This window comes from Mandrillus leucophaeus, unplaced genomic scaffold, assembly GCF_000951045.1.
Source record: "Mandrillus leucophaeus isolate KB7577 unplaced genomic scaffold, Mleu.le_1.0 Scaffold287, whole genome shotgun sequence".
In the NCBI taxonomy this organism is placed as follows: Eukaryota; Metazoa; Chordata; class Mammalia; order Primates; family Cercopithecidae; genus Mandrillus; species Mandrillus leucophaeus.
The window spans coordinates 1,954,288-1,976,767 of record NW_012102998.1 but is presented as its reverse complement, the minus strand read 5'-3'; the positions used below and the strand labels follow the sequence as shown (position 1 = coordinate 1,976,767).

Here is a 22,480-nt window from a genome sequence, read left to right as displayed (position 1 = left end):
AGACAAGGGCCTTTCCAAGAAAATATCCTAGTCAAGTAAGACATCAACTTTCCACTAAAATTGCCATTTACTAGGTCAGGATATGTATACTTATTTGGAAGAAGACACAGCCATGTGGATAGAAAGGTTATGAAGTTCTATTTCTTATAATTATTTTAAAGAGTCTGAGATTATAATATTTCTCATATGTAGAAATGATTTAATATTCACTTAAACCTTTCTCAATGGAACACATTTGAATATGACATTCATTTAATTAAACTATATATTTAGAGTTTCCTTGAATGACTTTCTCTACAACCCGACTTCAACAGATAATTGCCAATTCTGTGCATCCTTTTATAAAACTGACTCCTAAATACAATTAATTAGTAAGTTTTGAAAAACTCCTACATCTCAAGGATGTCTTATAAAAAGGCAAAGTTAATGATTTCAAATCTTAATTTATATTAAATCAAACTATTCCCATCATGTGCTGAAAGAATTACCTTGCTTTAAAAATTGGAGAAACAGAAAATATAGCCACTCGATAACCACTGCATCACTAACCTTTATAGTATATGACCTATTGTGCCATTTAGGGTCATGATCCCTTTATTCATTCTTAGATAATATATCCATTGCTCCCATATCTAGAAGGATCTATTTAGAGGCAAATGCTATTCAAGTACTGTTCTACAGAAATAGAAAAACACAATGTCATGGTGTTTGGAAGTGAACTGATGATGCATTGCACTAGCATATAGAGACATCGTTCCCATAAAACTTGTAACATTATAGTTCAGGGACTATTTAACCTTTAATACAAATCATTTTTATTGTCCCAATAGAACTCGAAACACTTTATTCTTTATATTTCTCTTTGGCACTGTGTACCAACTACATTATTATTTTGTCAGGGTGCAAAGAAAAGTCATGTTAAGTCTAATCCATGTGCAAACACTTCTGAAGAGCTATGCAGGAATGTACACATCTCCATCAAATATAGAACATGAAGACTCAAAATTTGTCACTGATGACAGAATATTTACGAAATAAAATGATCTTCTAGACTCTCCTTTATTTTCAGAATTACATAGTTTTCTGCTTTCTCTTTACATGCTATCAGTGATATGCTTTCAAATAATTCTAATAATTCTGCAAGATTGAATAGGGAAAATGCCAGAATAAAACTTACTGCTGCCAATGTGTTTATTTTTCATACTGTCTATTTGTTAGTATTTACTTCTAGGTTTATCTGGCATAACTCATCAGAAAAAACATAAAGTCAATTTATTTCTAACTTTAAAAAGTATTTTTTGGTAGGGACTTAAGTTCATTTACATTAAAATATATCTTCTGAGGAAATTGGTTCTTCATCTTTTGCTAGTTTGTTTTGTCTTGCTATCATGTTCCTTATTCTTTTCTTTTTACAGTTTGCCAAAGACAAAATTATCAAGGGACATAGTACAGGGAAAAGGGGAAACAAAAGAAATACAATATAACTAAATTAAGTGCTTTAAATTCCAGCGAGAAAATAAAAATGATTTGTGTTAAAGGTTAAATAGTCCCTAAACCATAATGTTACAAGTGTTATAGGAATGATGTTTCTATACTCTTGTGCAATGCATCATCAATCTACCACCAAATACCACTGACATTGTATTTTTTTTTTAATCTCTTAAGAACAACATTTTGGTGCCACTTACCTCAGAGACAGTTCTTTTGGAAATTATAAATATATTTCTTTCTGGGATCAAAAGAATCCACATCAAAATGAAAGATGAAGTGTTGAATCTGAATTCACAGCTGTTTTATGCAATCTAGAAAGAGTACGGGATTTCTCATTTTAGTTCACTTCTCAAAGCTTTGTAGATAGAAGCCTGAAATGATATATTTGAATTTTTAAAAATATTCTTCTTGTCTGGCTGTGTAAATGATTGCAATCAATCAGATTTTCTTTGTTCAAGAAAAAAACATGAAATTACAATATGAATATTTTTCACATGTAATTTTAGTTATACAGTGGGCAATGACTGACAGCTTAACAACGTCCCACTGTGGCAAGAATAATGCGTTATTTTCGGAAAAATATTTTTACTTAAGAAAAGTTAAAAAAGTCTCCTTGGAAAATAGTTTTGAAGGTCACAAACGTATATTTGGAGTATATTATTTTACAATTTCATAAACTAATTTTTAAAAATGTATTAAGATCTTATCTGTTACAAAAACAAAAATCTGCAGCAAAAACAAAATGATATAGTTCGTGGCTGTTTATAATACACAGACATTTCAGAGAAGTATCATTGCCTATTTCAAAAGTGTTACAGTAATTACAAAACCAATTTTAAATGCTGGAAAAATAATTATATTAAAAAAATAAATTCCAATGGCAGAATAGATTATTATAATCAAACGGATCCTTTTTCTGCCATTTTGAAAGAAAAGCTATGTTCTTAAACTGGACGTTTTATAGTTACACTGTTTCTATAAATCAAAAACTATATTGTGATTTTGCTTGAAGATTCCAAAATGAGTTCAATTTTCAACTGTAAATGTACAATATTTGCTAGAATTTCCCCCTTTAAGTTGGAGATTTCACTGTAAAACTTTATCCATAAAAATTTAGTATAAATATTATTGTAATCAAATATTATACAGAGTTTGAGAGTGATGTCCACAAAATGGTAAAACAGAAGGTCTCCTGGCATCACTCCTTTCAAAAGAGTACAACAGGAAACTATTCAAACCCAAAATCAAGGAAGTAGTGGAGAAATTCCTGGGTCCCTGCGGAGTTTAGACTTTATCTTACATCCAATGGGAAGCTATTTACAGGTTTTAAGCAAATGATTATGTCTGTGTTTTAAAGGTATTATAGTCTAGAGGCTTCATGGAATTACATGATTTATAATTTATAAATTTATCATACATAACTGATTAAAAGCAAGCTTAGAAGCATAAACTCAAGTTGGAAAAGATGGGTTTGACGTAAAAGCTTAAACGTGTTTCATTTGTTTGCTTGTTTGTTTCTAACACAAGTTTAACCTATATGTGAGTCACCTTTGGATTGGTGAGTCTAGAGTTTGATGCAGACAATCTGGGCACAGACATTTAGAGAAGGTCAGTCCACAAATGATGTTTAATGATCCCTGGGTGATGATCACTTTCTCTCCAAGGAGAAACTGCATGGAAAGAAAGGTCCACATACACTCTGCAAAACTTAAAAATGGTCACATAAGAGGAGCAAGACTAAGGCTCACATTTTCTCTATCTTGAAAGGGACAGAAATAGCCATATACATAGGAATAAACCATGTTTCTTATAATTATTTAAGGAGTCCAAGGATAGAAATGATTTGCCAGGTAACCATTTAGTGCTTGCTGCATTTATAATGTGTGAATTTGACAGAGAAGCCTGAGATGTAGGGGAAAACCTGGAGAGTGAGAAGGTTCTCAAGAAGTAGTGGTTGACTTGGTCAATGCTGAAAGATCAAGAAAGTGAGAACTCCAATTGGTCATTTGGATTTGGCTACGTAGTCACTAGTGACTTCTGTAAAGAGCAGTTTCAGTGGAGCGTGGGGACAGGAGACCTACTGAAAATGCATCAGAGAGTGAAGAGGAGGTAGGGGAAGGGAAATAGCCTGTGTGGGAACAAACAAAACAAACAAAAATGTTTTCAACAACCCTCCTTGTTTGATCCTTCACCCTTGCGAACGTCTTACCTCAGATCACTGCGCTCATACAAAATGTAAATCAAAGGCAATTATGAATGACTCAAAGCCAGAAGTTCTAGCAAACACATTATTTAGGTGGCAGGATCGTGATGTAAAATGATCCCCACAGGTTGGAAAGATACAAATATAGGTTAGCATTTTTTTTCATGTCAGTTTTCCAAATTCACCAATGACACTCCCTGCTATTATTTTTGATATTTCAAGGATTCTACATAAAAATATTCAAAAATCCACCTTCATAATTCTTGGTCTTCTGAACTCTGATAATTTATCTTTATTCCAGTTAACATACTTTCATAGCATCAACAATAGTAATAATGGTTGCCAGTTCTAGATTTCTACCATTTGCCAACAATAACCCAATTAGTTTACTAATTTAATCCTCATGGCATAAATTGAGGTTTAGATCATTTGTGCAGATAAGGAAATTGGCATTCACAAAATTAATTAAATTGCTGAAGCAATTTATTTGTTTTTACATCAAATTAAATTATTTAATTGTTTTTACCTAGAATGTTTCACCTCTAAAACCCACAAATTCTTAAATTTGGATCAATTCTCAATACCGCTTCTTCATATGCCAGGCTGCTGAGTACAACAGAGAAAATCACACAGCTGGCTAGACGAATATCTAATTTATCCTATGTATTCATACTACAAAGCACTATCAGAAATTTCATCTGGGTTCTTTCTTTTTTTTTGGTCACTTTCTCATTTCTGCTCTGCCATGACTCAAACACTTCTCTGTTCAAACATCTTACCCAATATCCATTATAATCTTCATTGTCAACAACTTCGTATCCTATTTTACAGAGATATTTGAGACCAGCAGATTTAAACTTGCTTTAATATCTATCTTTATCTTTATAAACAAATGTATTATTTTCCCACATTCATTTTTCTCTCCTTTGTTCCAGGCTGAAAGAGAAAATTGCCCCATTCAGAATTTAAGGTTATTCTTTCTGTGATTTCCATCTGAAATACACTTCTTTAGATCCATTCTTCACTGAGAAACTACAATTTGTGCTTCAAAGCCCTGCTTACATTTTCCTTTTGTGAAATATTCTCTGACACAGGAATTTTCGGCGCGTTCCCCAAACACAGTAATTTTTCTATAATGCTAAGGCTGTACCTGTACGCACATTCATCGTACTTATCACTGCATGGTTCATGAGGTGGGAGGCAAACATGGTTGCATATTAAGAAAAAAAAGTTTCCCAACCCCTTTTGCCACATACTGTGATTCCATAGGATTGAGACAGGACTTAGAAATTGATGATTCATAAATATTGCTATGTGATGATAATGATCACCCTGGGTTGGAAACCACTGAATAGTGGAAGGAACATAGGTCTCAGGTCTGAGGGAAACAGCTTTAATTTCAGCTCCGAAACGTAATAGAAGAATGGTTTTCCACAAACTTCTCAAATATCTGACTCCCAGCAATAAATCTTGTCCTGTTTTCCAACTATGTTGGGATTTCTACCACGTCTGTCTTCCCATTTCTATCAGTAGCCCCAGTCATCATCATCTCTCTCACCTGGCCTATTGCAACCCCCTGGCTGATCTGATTCACACTTGCTTCCTCTATTATATTTTCTCCATCTAGAACTGAGAGACTCTTTTATGGAAGAGTTATAGAATGCCACTTCTCTCCTTAAAAATCTTCCGGGAACTTCCTCCGACATGCAGAGTATAATCCAAATTCTTCACAATAGCCTATATGACTGCATAACTTGCTGTTACAAATTTCCCTTATCCTATTCCTGTTACTCCTTTGAATTCTCCTACTTCCTTTTCAATTGTTTATTTCAACGCAGCCATGCTGGACTCCTTAATGTTCCTTGCTACACTAGACAAGCTCAGGCCTCAGAGTCCTTGGATTTAATACTGTTTCTGTGTAGACTGTTTCCCTGCAGATATTCATACGGCTCTCTTCTTCCCTTTATTCAGATTTCTTATCAAAATCATCTCCCCTAAGAAGTCCTCCTGGCAAAAGAGTATGCACACATTATACTCACTCTTACTCATCACCATAAATCACTTACTCATTTTTTTAAAAATTTGTTTTTGTCAATTTCCCTGACAAGACAGGAAAACATGATGTAAATTGAAGAGGCCAGGGAATTCTGGACAAGGAGTGCATGAATGGTTCTCGTTGCTGGATGAGGAAACACTGGGGAAAGATAGCAAGTGATTATATTCCATCCTGACCAACAGAGTCACTCGCGGTGGTGCTGAGACCTTAGCAGCCAAAAGCCCAGAAATAGGATCTGATTTCTTAGTGCCTGTGGAAGGCATCAAACCAGGAAAAGTGATGCAACCTTCTCAGTAAGGAGACTGCAATATTTGTACTTCCCTGATTTTATTTGCAAAATGTTCAGTCACAGTTTTCCTTCTGTGAGAACAACTCTTACTGGGACTAATACAAACAAAACTTTTTTTTTTTGTCCTTTTTTTTTTTTTTTTTTTTTTTTTTTTTAGATGGAGTCTCGCTCTTTCCCCCATGGTTCTTGGCTCACTGTAACCTCTACCTCTGGGGTTCAAGCAATTCTCGTGCCTCAGCCTCCCGCGTAGCTGGGATTACAAGTGCCTGCCACCACACCTGGCTAATTTAAAACTTTTTTCTATATTTAATTTTTTTTCTGTATAGTCTGGTTTCTATATTAACAAGCACTGTAATTAGATGCAGCAAAATTTGTTTACTGTGATCTGGCCATAGTTAACTGGTGGTATTATGGTGAAAAGCTGTATCATATTTTTCCAATTCCATTTCTAGTCTCTAAAACCATTTCTTTCTCACACAGTGTGTATTCAAGACAGAAGTTAAGTGTTTTTGAGTCTGGTTCTAGTAAGCCTAAAATAACATACCAATTATTTTGATTAAAGAAAAAGGCCATGGGTCATTTTCCTCATTAGATTATGTCAGTTATGGTATTGCTGAACATCTATTATATTTTCTCCCAAAAAAAAAATGGACTCTCTCTCGTTTTATCTTAGTGTTGAATAGAAAAAGTGCGGTCTAGAAGCTGTTATTAGTTTTCCTTTGTAAAATGTCTCTCAGTTAATTAGAATTGTATCCGTTTATAAATATTTCATTGCAAATTTATTAAATAAGCTTTAAGTCTTGTCACAGAGGTGAATGGTGATTGTCTAATTTAAGCCTGAATTTTTGTCTGTAACACTGCCTTTGTCTGGTGACACAATTTTGTACGAGCTTAATGAAAGTGAGTTTAGCTTATTCTTTTGTCCTTTTGTTGCATTGCCATGACAATGTTTCATACAGAACTATATTGTCTTTTACTTCACCCTTTACCACTTTATTATCTGTTCTACCTTTAAATGACTTCTCTATTAATTTACACAGTAATCCATTGTGTGTTGGTGTATGCCACCAAAAAACAAAAGCATCTAAAAATATGATTACTGCATATTCATTGGTCATTCATTTACTTTCCATGTGGAATATTTAGGTGAAGTTCGTAAGAACTGGAAGACTTATCAGCTGTTTCAAAACAAGTATATAATAAGTGTGCCAAGAGACATTACCTCATAGAAATAAACCGTGAATGTTTGATGTCCCCTCCAGTTTACTCCTGTACTTTAGTACACATCATAATGCACGTTTTTCAAGTTTTTTAATTAAAGTGACTGAGCATTTTTCTGTCATTTCAAAATACTATATTCAGCATAGTGATTATAGGGAAATCATTTGGAGAAGGCAAATGACTCTGAATTCTTTCTAGTACTGGCTAAAACGGACTTTAATAAGACCTTATCAAAGTCAGTTTAACTCAAAGGGTCTCAGTAAATTATTATTTTCTTTTTCTTTCTTTCTCCAGGGTCAAGCTGGAGTGCATGGCACAATCCTGGCTCACTGCAACCTCTGCCTCCTGGGCTCTGCATCCTTCCACCTCAGCCTCCCAAGTAATTGGGACTACAGGTATAAGCCACCACGCCTGGCTATTTTTTGTCTTTTTAGTAGAAAAAGTGTTTTTCCATATTGCCCACGGCATTCTCAAACTCCTGAGCTCAAGCAATCCACCCACCTTGGCTTCCCAAAGTGCTGGGATTACAGGTGTGAGCCGCCACACCTGGCCAGTATTCATTTTTTATGGGGGAGTGAGGGGTCAGTTTTCTGACCCATGAAAGCAGATATTGAGAGTTTGAACATTTTTAATTTAAAATAAAGTTTTATATAAGATCACTTTTTGTTAATAACTTAATTGTTCCTTGGATGCTGTAGATTAAAATTTTAAAGACCATCAAGATACAACTTTATATACACCACGTGCCTTATTAGGTGATTTGGTCAACGACAGCCCACCTATACAACAATGATCCCATAAGATTGTAATACTATATGTTTTCTGTACCTTTTCTATGTTTAGTTACATAAGTATTTACCACTGTGTTACAATTGCCTACAGGATTCAGTAGAGTTCATGCTGCATAGGCTTGTAGACTAGAAGCAATAAGCTCTACCCTATAGCCTAGGTGTGTAGTAGTCTATACCATCTAGGTTTGTGTAAGTACATTCTATGATGCTTCCACATTGACAAAATCGCCTAACAATGCATTTTTCAGAATATATCTCCATTATGGAGAGACATGTCTGTCCTGCCTTTTGTTTGTACCACTGTGTTCTTATTCAAAGAAAAATATACACATTACACACAACTTTAAACTCTTCTTCACACTCACGTTAGCAATTAAGAATGCAGGAATGTACAGTACATGCACTAACTGTGCCTTGACCATTTCCTGACCTGATACATGACTTAATATCTTAATATATTTGATCTCACTTGAGGAAATCGAGTTTGGAAAAGAAAATGTGCACTTAATGTAAATAAAATTATATTAAATGTTTCTTCCTAGTTTAAAATAATTTTTCAATAAACCAGGATCCCTTAAAATTTTCTCATTAAACATTGAGCTATTTTTCTTTTATTAGAAATTACCTATAAAAATAGTGGCTGTCTCTCTTGATTAAAAATGGATTGGTATAATGACATACTATTAGATCTATACCCTTTCTATTGTTTTTTTCTTCTAATTTATAGAATAATCATGACTATGATATCACGAACAAAAATGTCCTCAAGAACAGGTACCTAATTGGGAGAAAACTTGACACTTCCCATTTCCATTTTAGGAGTTAAAAAAATCTACACGTTCAGTTATTTTTATAGTTAAAAAGTTTAATTTTGTTTAAAATACCACAAAGTATAAAACATGATCTGAATGTTGTTAAAATGTCATGCAAATTAGAACCATGCTTATTCAATTTGAATCAAGGTATATTTAAGTCATTTTTTTCATAAAATTATTGGGATTATTAATATTTAGTAACCTAAATCATTTTTATAAAGTGATAATAAAACAGATTGTCCTAAGAGATTGATTTTGTTATGACTGCATCTAAAGAAACTAAAATGCATTGTGGCAGGAAGGACTGGTGTCATTTATAGTGACGTTCAAGTAATCTGGGGGTGATAGATGCTTGACTCTGCTAAATTTATGCTAGGATTAGCACCATTTATCTGCTTTTAGTGTGTTAAATACTCAATGAAATATGTGTTTATGAAAGTAATTCTGTGTTTTTCAAATTTCATGACACTTTTAATAAAACTGTTAAATTAACAGCTTTATGGGGTTATAACTGATATACAAAGAACTACACATATTCAATATGTAAAATTTGATGAGTTTGAACATACACAAACACCCATCATATCATCACCACAATCAAGGTAATCAACGTATCCAGCACATTTTAATAGTACGATAAAGACTACTCCGCCTTTTAAGAGTCCTGGTAGTCTCAGTGAAACAAAATCTCTTGATTTTCAACATTCCTCTAATGTATCAGTTCTTTCCAACTGGGATTTACCAAGCAATGTCATTTTGTGTTGAATTACCATGAGTTTTTAAAAGATGCTAAATGAAGTAAAGTATGTTAGAATTTGATTGCCAATCAAGACTTTGATATGCGATGTGAATTTTTAGACCAGTGGTTCTAAGGTTGGTGAGGGAGAGGGGCAGTTGTACTGTGTGGGAGACACTTGGCAATGTCTGGCAATATTTTAGTTGTCACAATTGCAGGCTGCTGCCAGAATCTAGTATATAAAGGCCAGGGATGCTGCTACATGCCCTACAAGGCACAGGGCAGTCTTGTAGTATCTGGCTCACAATGTCAACAGTGCTGAGGTACAGAAACACTGATTTAGATTAATCATTGTGCTCAAAAGTGAAGAGTGAGCAAAATGTGTTGTTTGCCTTGCGAATTTTGGAGGAAAAAAAAACAAAGCTCCATCCAACCATTCTACATTTCTGACATCTGTGTTACATATGATTGGAGATTCTCTTTCTTCTAAATACCCATTGTGTGCTTCAATGACTGCTGGGATAAGAGCCACTTGTTCCTACAGTAATTGTCACAGGATAGCTGCCAGATGGTAATACTGAGAAGGACAACATGAAAAAAATTCTGTTTTTTTTTTTTCTTGTTTCATTCTATCTTCATAGGCTATATAAGTTGGTCTAATGTCTGAAATTTGTTCTACCTTACTTTAACCAGAAGACATAATTCCTTCATGCAAATGGCACCTAAATGGTGAGCAGACATGTCATGTGAAATTCCTTTAATATATCTGCTCATTATTGGTCCCTATGGACCATTTAACATTATTCAAAGAGGAAAGATTTTTCTTTTTCTTTTTCTTTTTTTTTTTTTGCCACTAAAAGAAAATCTGGGTAGGCCTATGACTCTTCTGTTCACTCTTGGAGAGTGCTGTGATAACTGCTTGGAGAGTGCTGTGTCATAAATACTATTATAATGCCCTGACTTTATGATATGTATAGCTATGCATTTGATTTAAATCTTTACTGTGACATGTAAGACTGGCTTCAGGCAGGCTGTTGCCTGTGAATAGGCATGACCAGCTTGTTCTCTCTTTTCCTTTTGACTTTTTGCAAAGCCTCTCAAATTGAAATACAGAAAGGGGCATAGTCAGAGGGTAGACTTTTACATAGAGGTGCTGCTCTAGAATGAATCTGCGTTCACTACTTCTGGCAGGATTTTAGCATGGACTTTTACTAGTTACTAGCTTATTTTAAGGTTTCGTGGTGTCACTGAGGCGCCTCTGCTTGGACTCTCTGCTATGATGTGGGCTACAGTCACCCTTCCCCTGAATACTACTCCCTGTATGCGTCTGATTTTTCAGGGGTCCCATTCATGGAAAACTCTTTGAGTCTCACTGTATACACACATGATACTCTTGAGCAGGACTCACACTGACTACAGGCTGACACTTCCCTGAATGACAAATTATCTGATCTATAAGAAACATTTACCTATCATTTATCTTGACAGATTCTAGCAGTAAATTTCCTACCAAGGATTTTGGCACAATTTCTTTCTTCTTGATGGCTTACCTTCAAACTCCATGAATCACAGATCAAGGTGACCTTTGTGAGTCACCTTTCTCTAGGCTTAAGCAGGTAGCCTCTTTCCGGTCATCCACATTTGGAGAGAATGTCGGAACTCAGCACACACAGCAACAACACTCTCCAAGGTAATCTCTCAGTCTCCATTCTCTCAAACTGATATGCCCAGCTACGTTGAAAACCTGAACCTTTGTAGGCTCAGAACTTACTTGGATAACTGACATTCATTGTCAACTGGGGCCTGAGTCTAAATATCTAAGATACCATTTGTGATTACTAAAAGAATTCACATCACAATTTGCTCATAAATCAAAATTTCATATTTGGAAAGATGATAGAATGAAATCATATTGATACCATTGTTCTCATGCCTCGTTCTAATGATTAAAAACTGTAAACAACATATGTGCATAAAATACTCTGGAAATTACAAATGCACATATATATGTCTATATACATATATGTTTATACACATATTACATGTATATGTATATGTACACATATTACACATATATGTGTATATTACACATATACATATGTATATGTATATATATGCATGTGTGCACAAAATACACATATATGTGCATAAAAGATATATGTATATATGTGTATACATATGTGTGTGTGCATATATATATATATATATATATTGCTTTTCTTTGTTAAATCTTTTACAATAGTGCAATTTTCAATTTTGGTGTGAAGTCTTAAGTAACTGATGTTAAGACAGAAATCTAAGAAAGTTATTTTAAACAGTAATATTTTGGCAATGCAAAGCTATCTAGTAATATTGCTCAGACAATACAAAGCTAGTTCTATTCATATTTGTCCTGCTGATCTGGAAGATAAAACTGATCTCTCCCTGCAAGGGCTGCACTAACTGGAATGAGACATTGTGTTTGTTGGACCTATGATCTTCTTTACAGAGAAGAGCAATTCATAAAGTTAGAAAAGGGCACCATGTAAAATCCAATGCACATTTTGTAGAAATAGCATGAGGATTGCTGAGAGGGGTGAGAAAGACTAAATAATAGCAACAACCAAACCAAAAACAACAAGAAAAAAATCCCTAGTCTCCATTGTTTATTCTTGAGAATATGACCTAGAAAAAATATGCCTAAGAAAATGTATCGTAAGGGAGAATGTTATTTGTGTATTTTTTCCAAAGGGACATGTTCTTAATTTTTTTTTTTGCACTGTATTTATGTATTGTTAATATCTTTTTATAACTTGAATATATTTTAATTCTACAGCTCTGGATCAAGGCATGCAAATATGCTATTTTGATCTTGTATTTTAGTTTTGTTTTTTTCTAAATTCCATGTAGCACACATGATTATTATGAGAAAATGTTTTAGATTTACCTGTATGTTAAACAATTTTATTTTTGTTAACTCTTCTTCCATCTCAGCTTCTTTATAAGATTATTTTCCTTTTTCCTGAAGTATGCCTTTGTAGGTTCCTTCACTGAAATTGTTTTGCCATGTTGATGGATCAGTTTTTATTTTTCTGAAAGTGCATTTATTTCTCCTTTAGTCTTGAATACTTGCTTTGCTGGATGAAAAAACTTACTTGATCCTGATTCGCAGGCATAAGGGGCTTAATTTAGAGAGCTTTTCTTGTGGAGGAAATGTGTCTCCTGCTTCACCCGAGGACCATGAATTCCTAACAACGCGGTACCACTTTGTCTTCCTTTGAGAGGCCTGGTTAGTGTGAGAACCTCAGAGTCGGCTCTCCACCAAGGATATAAACAACGTTATTAGTGGCGTCTTCCATTTCAGGAAGATAATTACAATCGTTTTTACAAGGAGTATTTCACAAAGGAGTATATTTAAATTTTATTTGATCTGGGATAGAAGGGTATACCTAAAGGTGTTCATGGTATATTGTGAAACATTTTCTAAATTGTAATTTAAAAATAATAATGTTAACATACTAAAAATAAATCTAATAATCGTAGTAAAGTTTTTAAAGGTTGTCAAAACCTTTTTCCCCTGCCTTCTTTGTACAAGGCTCAGGTGGTAGACTTGTTAAGTAGTGAAATGAGATATTCAAGGGTAATGCCTAAAGCACAGTGGATTAATGACTATTATAACAGATAATACTCTTTAGATTGTTGTATGATCATACATGGGATGACTAGGTTCATGTTAATAATGCACAATGGTCTTCAGTGGGGGAAGCAAGGGTGAAATTGAGATTTAACACAGAAATTACAGATTTAGTAATTAACATCACTTTACTACTCAAAAATTAATTTTCAGATCACAAACTTTTTATCTATTTTGTTCCAATTTTAATTATTGCCTCCAGATTTCTTATGTAAATAAATTCTTATAGATGGTTAGATAATGTACCTCTCATTATTATTGTTTGTCTTAAAATGGAATCAATTTACAGCTAGAATGACATCATTACCACACTGGATCTTATAGAAGGATCCGCCAGACCTCAGTAGTTGTTCAGAGTTTCAGGGTCTGTCAGTCAGGATGCAGGGTCTAGACAGCCCTCTACCATGTGGATGTAGCAAATTCTGTAACCACTTCTTGCTCAGATTACATGATACTCAAAACTCATCAAGCCAAACTTGAGAGGAAGTGGCTCTTCTGGCAAGATTTCTAGTGATCCCAGAATCTTTGTGAAGAGAAACGCATATTTGTTTACAAAGCTATTATAATATGTATAAAACACTAAGATTTAATTTTATATTAATATTTGTAAGTATATTTTTGTTCTGGCATTTGATTTAAAAATATAATTCCAGAAAGTAAATCTTATCAATAATACATAACAATAGTCATATAAACTTTTATTTTTTTTTTTTGAGACGGAGTCTCACTCTGTTGCCCAGGCTGGAGTGCAGTGGCCGGATCTCAGTTCACTACAAGTTCTGATTCCTGGGTTCACGCCATTCTCCTGACTCAGCCTCCCGAGTAGCTGGGATTATAGGCGCCCGCCACCATGCCCAGCTAATTTTTTCACCATGTTAGCCAGCATGGTCTCGATCTCCTGACCTAGTGGTCTACCCGCCTTGGCCTCCCAAAGTGCTGGGATTACAGACGTGAGCCACCGCACCCGGCCTAAACGTTTTTAAAAAAATTTAATTCTACTCTTTATGGCTGTTGGTCAGAATTGTTAAAATATAAATGTAATAAAAGCCCTAGTACCATCTTATGTCTTATAAAGAAAAATTACTTTTAGCTTTTATAGTGAAGCCCACCAAAATGATTCAGTTTGCCAGTATTTTTCAAAAACAATGTTAACCTATATGGCTCATAAAAAAAGTAAACTAACAAAATTTCTTTCTTAAAATCTTGGTAACTTCATGGATACATAGTAAGGTAGGTAGGCATTGAGTCTCCAACTTAACCAATTATTTGAAACTTTCCAAAATAGTTTTTTATTTTGCTTTGAGAGATGTGCAAGTTCACCAACATAGAGAAATTCTTCAGTTTTCAATCATTTTAGTCCTTTGTAATAGTACATGGGCATAAATCAGAGCACTTGTATAATAATAGCCTACAGTAAAGAATAGATGTTTCAGCCAGGCATGGTGGCTCACACCTGTAATCCCAGCACTTTGGAGGCTGAGGTGGGCGGATCACCTGAGATAAGGAGTTCAAGATTGGCCTGGCCAACATGTTGAAACCCTGTCTCTACTAAAAATACAAAAATTACCCAGGCGTGATGGTGTGTGCCTGTACTCCCAGCTACTTGGGAGGCTGAGGCAGGAGAATTGCTTGAACTCAGGTGGCGGAGGTTGCAGTGAACCGAGATCGCGCCATTGCACTCCAGCCTGGGCAAAAGAGTGAGACTCCATAAAAAAAAAAAAAAAAAAAAAAAAATGTTGCAAAGTGTTTTAAAGAATTATTTACAATGCATAATCTGGCTTCTTACATTAATTTTCTTATTTTTAAATCTAGCCCTTTGAAATTCATCAACTGTCATGTATTATTTTCAGATGAAAATAATCAGTGATTATTGAAAATGGAATTTAAAGTTCTGTGAATTAGATGGGAAACAAAAACTTGCCTTCAGTTTTTACAGATTCCACCAGACTGTGAAATCTGTGATGTCATAGACTTTCTCTATTTTGTTTGCTGCTGTCTCTCTAGCACCTACAAGAGTGACCCACACAGTGAACACTCCGTTGCTGCTTACTGAATAAACAAAGAATCTCACATGTGGCCACTGCTCACTTATTCAGCTCAAAACCATGACTCTTTGTGTCACATTATTTTATCACTTCCCTTATTCTAACACCTAGCTTTTATAATATGCTTTTCCTAGCATTATAGTTACATTTACACAGATGATTTTATTTTAAAAATGCAAACCATTCTTTACAAATGCCACTCGAAGCCAATAAAGAATTAATTCCTTTAAGATATATACTTGCACATATTGAGATTTTCAAGCAGAGTCAGACTTTAAAGCCACCAAATGAAAGCGCTCTTATGTGTGTCTTATCACAGAGGCTGAGTACCAGGATTTTACTTTTAAAATTTTTATGTTGTCTCTCTCCCCTGCTCTTCTAAATAGAAGGGAAAAAAACAGTATGTTGGCTATACAGTCTTTATGTTACATTTTCCCAGAGAAATGTTTAGCAATTATAAATAGAAAGAATAAGAACCCAAAAGCATGACCTGAGTCATCCCTTGCTTGTATTTTTGTGGGAAAGTTGAGTCTCATCCTTTTCAGTTCTGTTGCTAGCCTGGGAAGCTGAAACCACAGTCCCTTCCAAACGATAACCATAATTTTCTCCCTTCTACTTTATTTTCTTATATTTTTCATCTTATAATGAGCAGTTACAAAAACTTTTGGGTCCAAATGTTTTACCAAGTCAGTTAACTTACTTCCTAACCTTTTTGAATAGCCCATTTGAAGTCCGTTAACACTGTGACTCTAAAAAGACTAAATATAAAGTTTTACTAAGATAAGTCATCATGTTGAATAAATACACAAATATGACCTTTGGTATGGATGTGCACGTAAGCAGTGGGGTAAATGCCTCCTTGTATTTAAAAGTAAAGAATTCTGTACTGCAAGTAGAAATCTACCTGCAAAAACACACACAGTCTGGCCGTAGCTACAGGTAGCATGCATGTTCCTTTTTCATGCGAGTCAGAAAACCAATTTTATTATGCTCTGTGTTAATCATCAAGGTAGTGAGGGCAAACCTATTGGGATATTGTGCATTCCTTGCAGAGAAAGCAAAACAAGCAGTTGAATTTTCTTTTGTTAGGAGGGAAAACAATGCGGTCATCTAGAATGACACATTGTCATCACTGGGGCACGGGAGAGGGGTTGAGCAAGTCAATGGATGTTTTCTAGAGCCTAGAGAATATGTGTGATACTCTGAAGTATATTTTTTTCTAAATCCCAGGTGAGTATGCAATGCTAATGTGAGGTAGAGATAATTATTATTGTCATAAGCATTATTACTTAACATGCTTTTCCTCTTATATGCTACACATTATGATATATGCTTTAAAATATTGGTTTGATTCTCACAACAAGCCTGTGGGTTTGGTATTGCTGCCAATAGTTAACATATTTGAAAAAGCTGGAAGAGATATAACTCGTTTCCATGGAATCAATCAACCATTGATATATAAAAGGAGACTAGTTCTTTTAAACAAAGGGAAAGTGTGACTAAATAAAACTTTAAATGAAAACAAGTGCAAAAACGCTATCGGGATTGGAGATACATTTTTAAAAATTTGCTATGTATTTACAATTAAAAAATATATTAATGAAGTATTTTGAATAGAGTTTCCTGAGTCTAATAAGGTTTTTCAGGGCATGAGTGACTAAAATACAAACAAACAGGCTTCCAAACATATTCTCCTTCACTGTTTCATCAATGCCATACATACTTATTAATGGTTTAGAAAAACACACCCTGCTATGGTTTATTGCCAAATAGCAAAGATATAAATTACATCTCCAACACTGACATGCCACTACGTTATTAACAGGGCCACGGAGGCCATTGAAACTACACTGTATGCACATCTACAGTAAAGGGCATATTGAATGGTAAGCTTTAGTATTTCAGTGTATTTAATTTGGCACACTTGGTGCTGTTCTTTGTGAATGTTAATCTTTTCAACCAATACAGCAGCATGTCAGTATCTTCATTTGCACGGTATAATAGGCTTATATCCTGAAACAATAAACTTATAATAGCTTGTCTGTTGCTTGGTGGAGATATGCACATTCAGCATGAACAAGGTGTTGCATGCTCTATTTTTGCTCAAGGTTCTTTATACATGCCCTTCCTTTCCTGTCAGGAACAAAAGCCACATTTATAAGTTTTTGCTATAATACCAACTGCATAGTTTGGAAATTTTCCAGTGTAGTACAATTCACTTTCTTTTTCCATTATTGATAAAATTATAACTAGGTACATCTATATTTGAAATGTGAAGTGAGCATGAGACTTATTTTTAATGTTACATTGAGACTGATTTCTTTTTTTAGGACAGAAGTAAGATTTGGAAAAGGTGCATGCTTGTAGTATAAAACAGAAATAAATGTACATAAAGGATCTTAATACAGATTACTTCTTTTTACCAATGGTAATATTCAACTTGGTATTCATCAGTGGGTAGGTTTGAATCCATTCTATTTAACTACTTTCTTTTCTGACTAATTTCATTTCTGCAATACAGTAGATATATTATTAGGAACCAAAAAATGAAACAAAACACTTATAGGTCATTTAATAAAATATTTCTCTTCCAAATATTCTAAAATGGTATTAACACATATTCTATTTAGAACTCTTACTTCCTGTTATTATCTGTTATATTAAAACAATTGAGGTATAAATTTCTAGATAAAAGGGCGTTACTCTAAAATCCCTTTCAAAAGATTGCAGCCTCAGTTGTATACTTCTATTGAATGACCCCAGTGATTGTGCTGCTTCATTGCATTTTACTTCTAACATTTCTGTCCTATGCACAAGATTGAAAAAGATTAAATTTGATTTGTGGCAGTCACTACTTGTTATCTTCAAATAAGTATTTGCAGATTAAACAAAGCATGATTCTAGAAGTAAAAATTATTGAACCTATTTTAGAAAGACTTTTGTAAAATTAACCCATTTTTTACCATCAAACCTATGTTGTAGGAAATAGAATGCCTGTCCCATGTATTTCCAAATGAAGCGTGACTTTAGAATGTGCTCCTCTTTATACAGGTCCAACTCATCACTTTAAAGCTTTTCAAATCAAGTGCACTGGCACCACATACTTAACTGAATTTCTCGAAGATTTTATGGTTATTATCTAAAATACTGTACTAGCCTATCTATTATTCTTTAAATTATTTTCTCAGATTGTATTTCAGTTTTAGTGATTAAGTTTCTGTTTTGCAAATTAATACAATCTTGGGGATTGCATATATTTTAAACACACATACAGATAACACACACACATTACATTATTAATCTAGAACACATTATTAAATCTAGAACTTACTGACCAGTGTAAGTTTTTCCTCTACCTTTGGGAACCTTGAGCATAATAGCTTTGTTCATTAGATTGTACTATTAACTACAGATGATTAAATGTTGCTTTAGAAATTGCTGTAATAAAGTGATTTAGGCTTACCAATTTAAGTCATACAAGCCTTATTAAAATAGTAGTAAAAGTCCATTTATCTCTTAAACAACTTTAAGGACTTTTGAGAAAAACAATAATGTATTTAGTATACTCCCCTATAAAGGAGTTTCTGATTTTTTTTCTCAGCAGTCTAAAATCAGCATAGAGCATTCTGTATATTAATTTCAAGACAGATTTATGTTTCATATTAAATAGAAGATGACATATTTCAACTATTTTGTAGTGGAAAATAAGGCATGGAAATTTATCAGCCTGGGTATTCTATTGCGATCTTTTTTCTAAGTTGAAATGCTTCCAATGACATGCCCAAAAGAACAATTTTTACATGAATTATTCCATATATATGTATGCATGAATATGTGTGTACATATATATGTAATTTCTTTGGTAATTTTTTGGATTTTTAAAAATTTTATTTTTTACTTTTGTAGAAATAGGGTCTTTCTACGTTGTCCAGACTGACCTCAAATTCCTGGTCTCAAGCAGTCCTCCTACCTTGGCCTCCTAAAGTGCTGGGATTACAGGTGTGAGCCACTGCACCCAGGTAACTTTTGGTGCTTTTGCACACTCCTCTGCTTTCCAAGAGGGATTCATGATGGGCATGACACCTCCAAAAAATAGAGTGACTTGGGACAAAGATGGTAAACAATATTTGCTTGTGTTAAGGAGTTCTGCCTCTCTGAGGTGCAAGGGTTTTTATAAAACATATAAAAAAGGGAATAATTTTACTTTATAGGATTGATGTGTTAGATTTAAAATCTATGAAATGCCATTCACTATTCATGTCACATGGTAGATGCTCAATGAATGATAGCTTTCACTAATATTACTAATAAGAAAGTAGCTGTTAAATACAGAGATTTTATAGCCAAATTATTTCTCTATTACTTCTCAGTTATTTATCCTTTCCAAGTCAATTAACTTCTCAGAGCTGTAGGGTCCTCTTCTATAAAATAGAGATAAAACTTGCCTCTCAGTAATTAATAAATACAGCATAAAGTGCACAATAAAACTATGAAAAATGTTACTCCTAGTTTCTTGTCTCATAGAAGATGCAGTCTTTAGTTATTGAAGGTTAACCAAGTAATTAGTAGTGTTTTATGCAGAACCAGGTTAGAGGGGAGTCTGGAAAGACAACTAAGAAACAGGTAAACATTATAAAAGTTACCAGAAATATTACAAATGTTATTACTTCATGCTACTAATAATGCATTTTAGAACTGAAGGAGCTGCACGACTCAGCCAAAATGTAACAGGAGGAGGGAATGTGGAAAGAACGGGATTCTGAGAGTGCTTAGTCAAGATGGGTGGAGATTATGTCAGAAGTCAAGAAAGCTCCTGGTATGGAAGCACCCACCTGTTAGATACGAGTTCCATCCTACCATGCCTCTGGGATGGCTCTTAAAGCTGAGAGAGAGACAACTATGAGTGAGGGAGCAATGTTATTGTATGGCAGGGGGTTGAATAAAGGAGCTAGACTGTGGGCTGCAGTGGATGCTATGATATGTAGCGAAACCCCCGCTTAAGACTGAAGCACTCGTTCCCCAGCTGCTGGGAGTGTTGCTGGCTGATTATGTAAGCGAGGCCCGCCACCTTGGCATTGAAATCATCCTCCGAAGAATAGAGGGGCCTCATCAAGGTGTGTGGAAAGCAGCCTCTACCCAATGTCTGCTTGATGTGGGTGGTATCAAGATTTCTGCTCTTGTCTTCAAGGTGGGTGAGTTCTGAATGGACACTGGGGTCTGGCACTCCCTGTGGAGTCTGCCGAGGTCCTGGTTGTGACCGCATTGCAGTTCAACACCTTCTACCATTTCTACTTTATTCTACTCCCTGGCAGACTTTCTTCTTCCTTTTTGTAAGGTATACATAACATAAAGTTTACATTGTAACAATTTTTACATGTACAGTTTGGTGGCATTAAGTACACTTATACTATTATTTTTCAACCATCACCACAATCCATCCAGGTCTTTTTCATTATCCCAAATTGAAATTTGTAACCTTTAAACAATACCTACCCATTCTCCCTACCCTGAGCTCTGGAAACCACCATTTTACTTTGTGTCTTTATATATATAACCCCAAGCCAATTTCCATCTTTTAATATTCATATTTAATATTTAATGATCAACTAAAAGAAATCAAAATCAAATTATTGTATCAAATATATTTCAAAATAAAACATTTTACCTGGGAATACAAAAATATATATTTTTATGAAGAACCCACAGTTTAGTTAAGAGGTCATAGCATCACAAACATCCAAGAATCTCATTATCTCCCTCCTGTTTTTTTCTTAAACTTTTCTATTGATGCTCACTTGATGTCTCATAATTTTAAGCCAAATAATCTTTTTGCATCTTTCTTTTACTGTCTCTTCATTATTTTGTTGGTAACACTCTTATAATTCATTTTTCAAAATACGTTCTGATTCTTGCATGCATTTACAGTTACAATTATTTTGCACTCCCATTGATCTGTTTCTTGGCTCCTGTTACAGATTCCCAGGAACCAGTCCTGCTACTTTTATCTGACTGATTTCCTGCTTTTCATGACCAGGTATGAAGCACACTCTCTTCCAGTTGTACAGTTGGAAAGACTGAACTCAAAGTCTGAACCACCATGTTCGGAAATACTAACTGTGCAAACTCGAATCAGCTTTTTCCTTCCAACTATTATTTTAGGTTCAAGGGGTGTATGTGCCGGTTTGTTACATGGGTAAATTGCAAGTCACAGGGTTTTGGTGTACAGATAATTTTGTCACCCATGAAATCAGCATAATACCTGACTGGTAGTTTTTTAGTCCTCACCCTCCTCCACCCTCATGTAGGCCCCAGTGCCTATTGTTCCCTTCTTTGTATTGTTCCCATGTATACTCAATGTTTAACTCCCACTTATAAGTGAGAAATGCGGTATCTGGTTTTCTGTTCCTGCAGAACCAATTCTTTAATGTATTTTAGCCTCGTTTTCTACATATGTTAACTGGAAATCATCATTACTTCTCACTAAATACTATAGGAGACATAATACAGCCTACTTTTTATTTAAAAAATTATTTTAAAAAAATATTTTTAAGTTCCAGGGCAGGATGTGCAGATTTGAAAATTTTTTAAAAATATATTTTGTGTAAACAATGTAAGAAGAGTATAGAAGCCAGGATGTTTGCTGATACACATGACAGGTGATTGGAATCTTTTGAATGTTCATATGTGTGGCTGCCCATTGAACAGCCTGGTTGCAAGAAGTTTAAGGCACTAGAGGAAATACACAGAGAGATTAGACAATGCAATTGTTAGTAAAGCTCTGTGGTAGGCCTAGTGACTTCACAGCAAATAAGTAGGAATTAGTGGTCTTTTCTGGGCTCAGAGGCCTATTTAAAATTTTAGATTTTAATGTACTATGAGCTTTACACCTTCTAAGGTCTTTTGCAGTGCAATTTTGCCAATATTAATTATTCTGAACTTATCCTTATAATTTGTATTTTTACATCTGCTATATCCTTTCGATTTATTGCTTTGATCTTATTTTAGGTTCAGCAATAAATTTTGGTTGAGGTCCTGATCACTCCCGTTAATTTAGTGAACTACAAGATATAAAATTATTTTAAGTAAAATCTCCTCACATTTTCACAGTGGTAGGGGTCAGGGCGAGTTCTTACATGAAATATTTAAGAAACATCTGACTA

At 34.5% G+C, this 22,480-nt stretch overlaps 1 long non-coding RNA gene across 1 annotated transcript in view; it reads left to right on the top strand.

The window, feature by feature from the left end:
* Positions 1–1,663: 1,663 nt before the first annotated feature.
* LOC105543581 overlaps positions 1,664–22,480 on the top strand; it is a 33,581-nt gene continuing 12,764 nt past the window's right edge. Inside the window, exons 1-3 of the long non-coding RNA XR_001006646.1 lie at positions 1,664–1,811; positions 7,555–7,655; positions 16,410–16,550. This is a non-coding gene — a long non-coding RNA (uncharacterized LOC105543581). The remainder of the gene's footprint in view (positions 1,812–7,554; positions 7,656–16,409; positions 16,551–22,480) is intronic.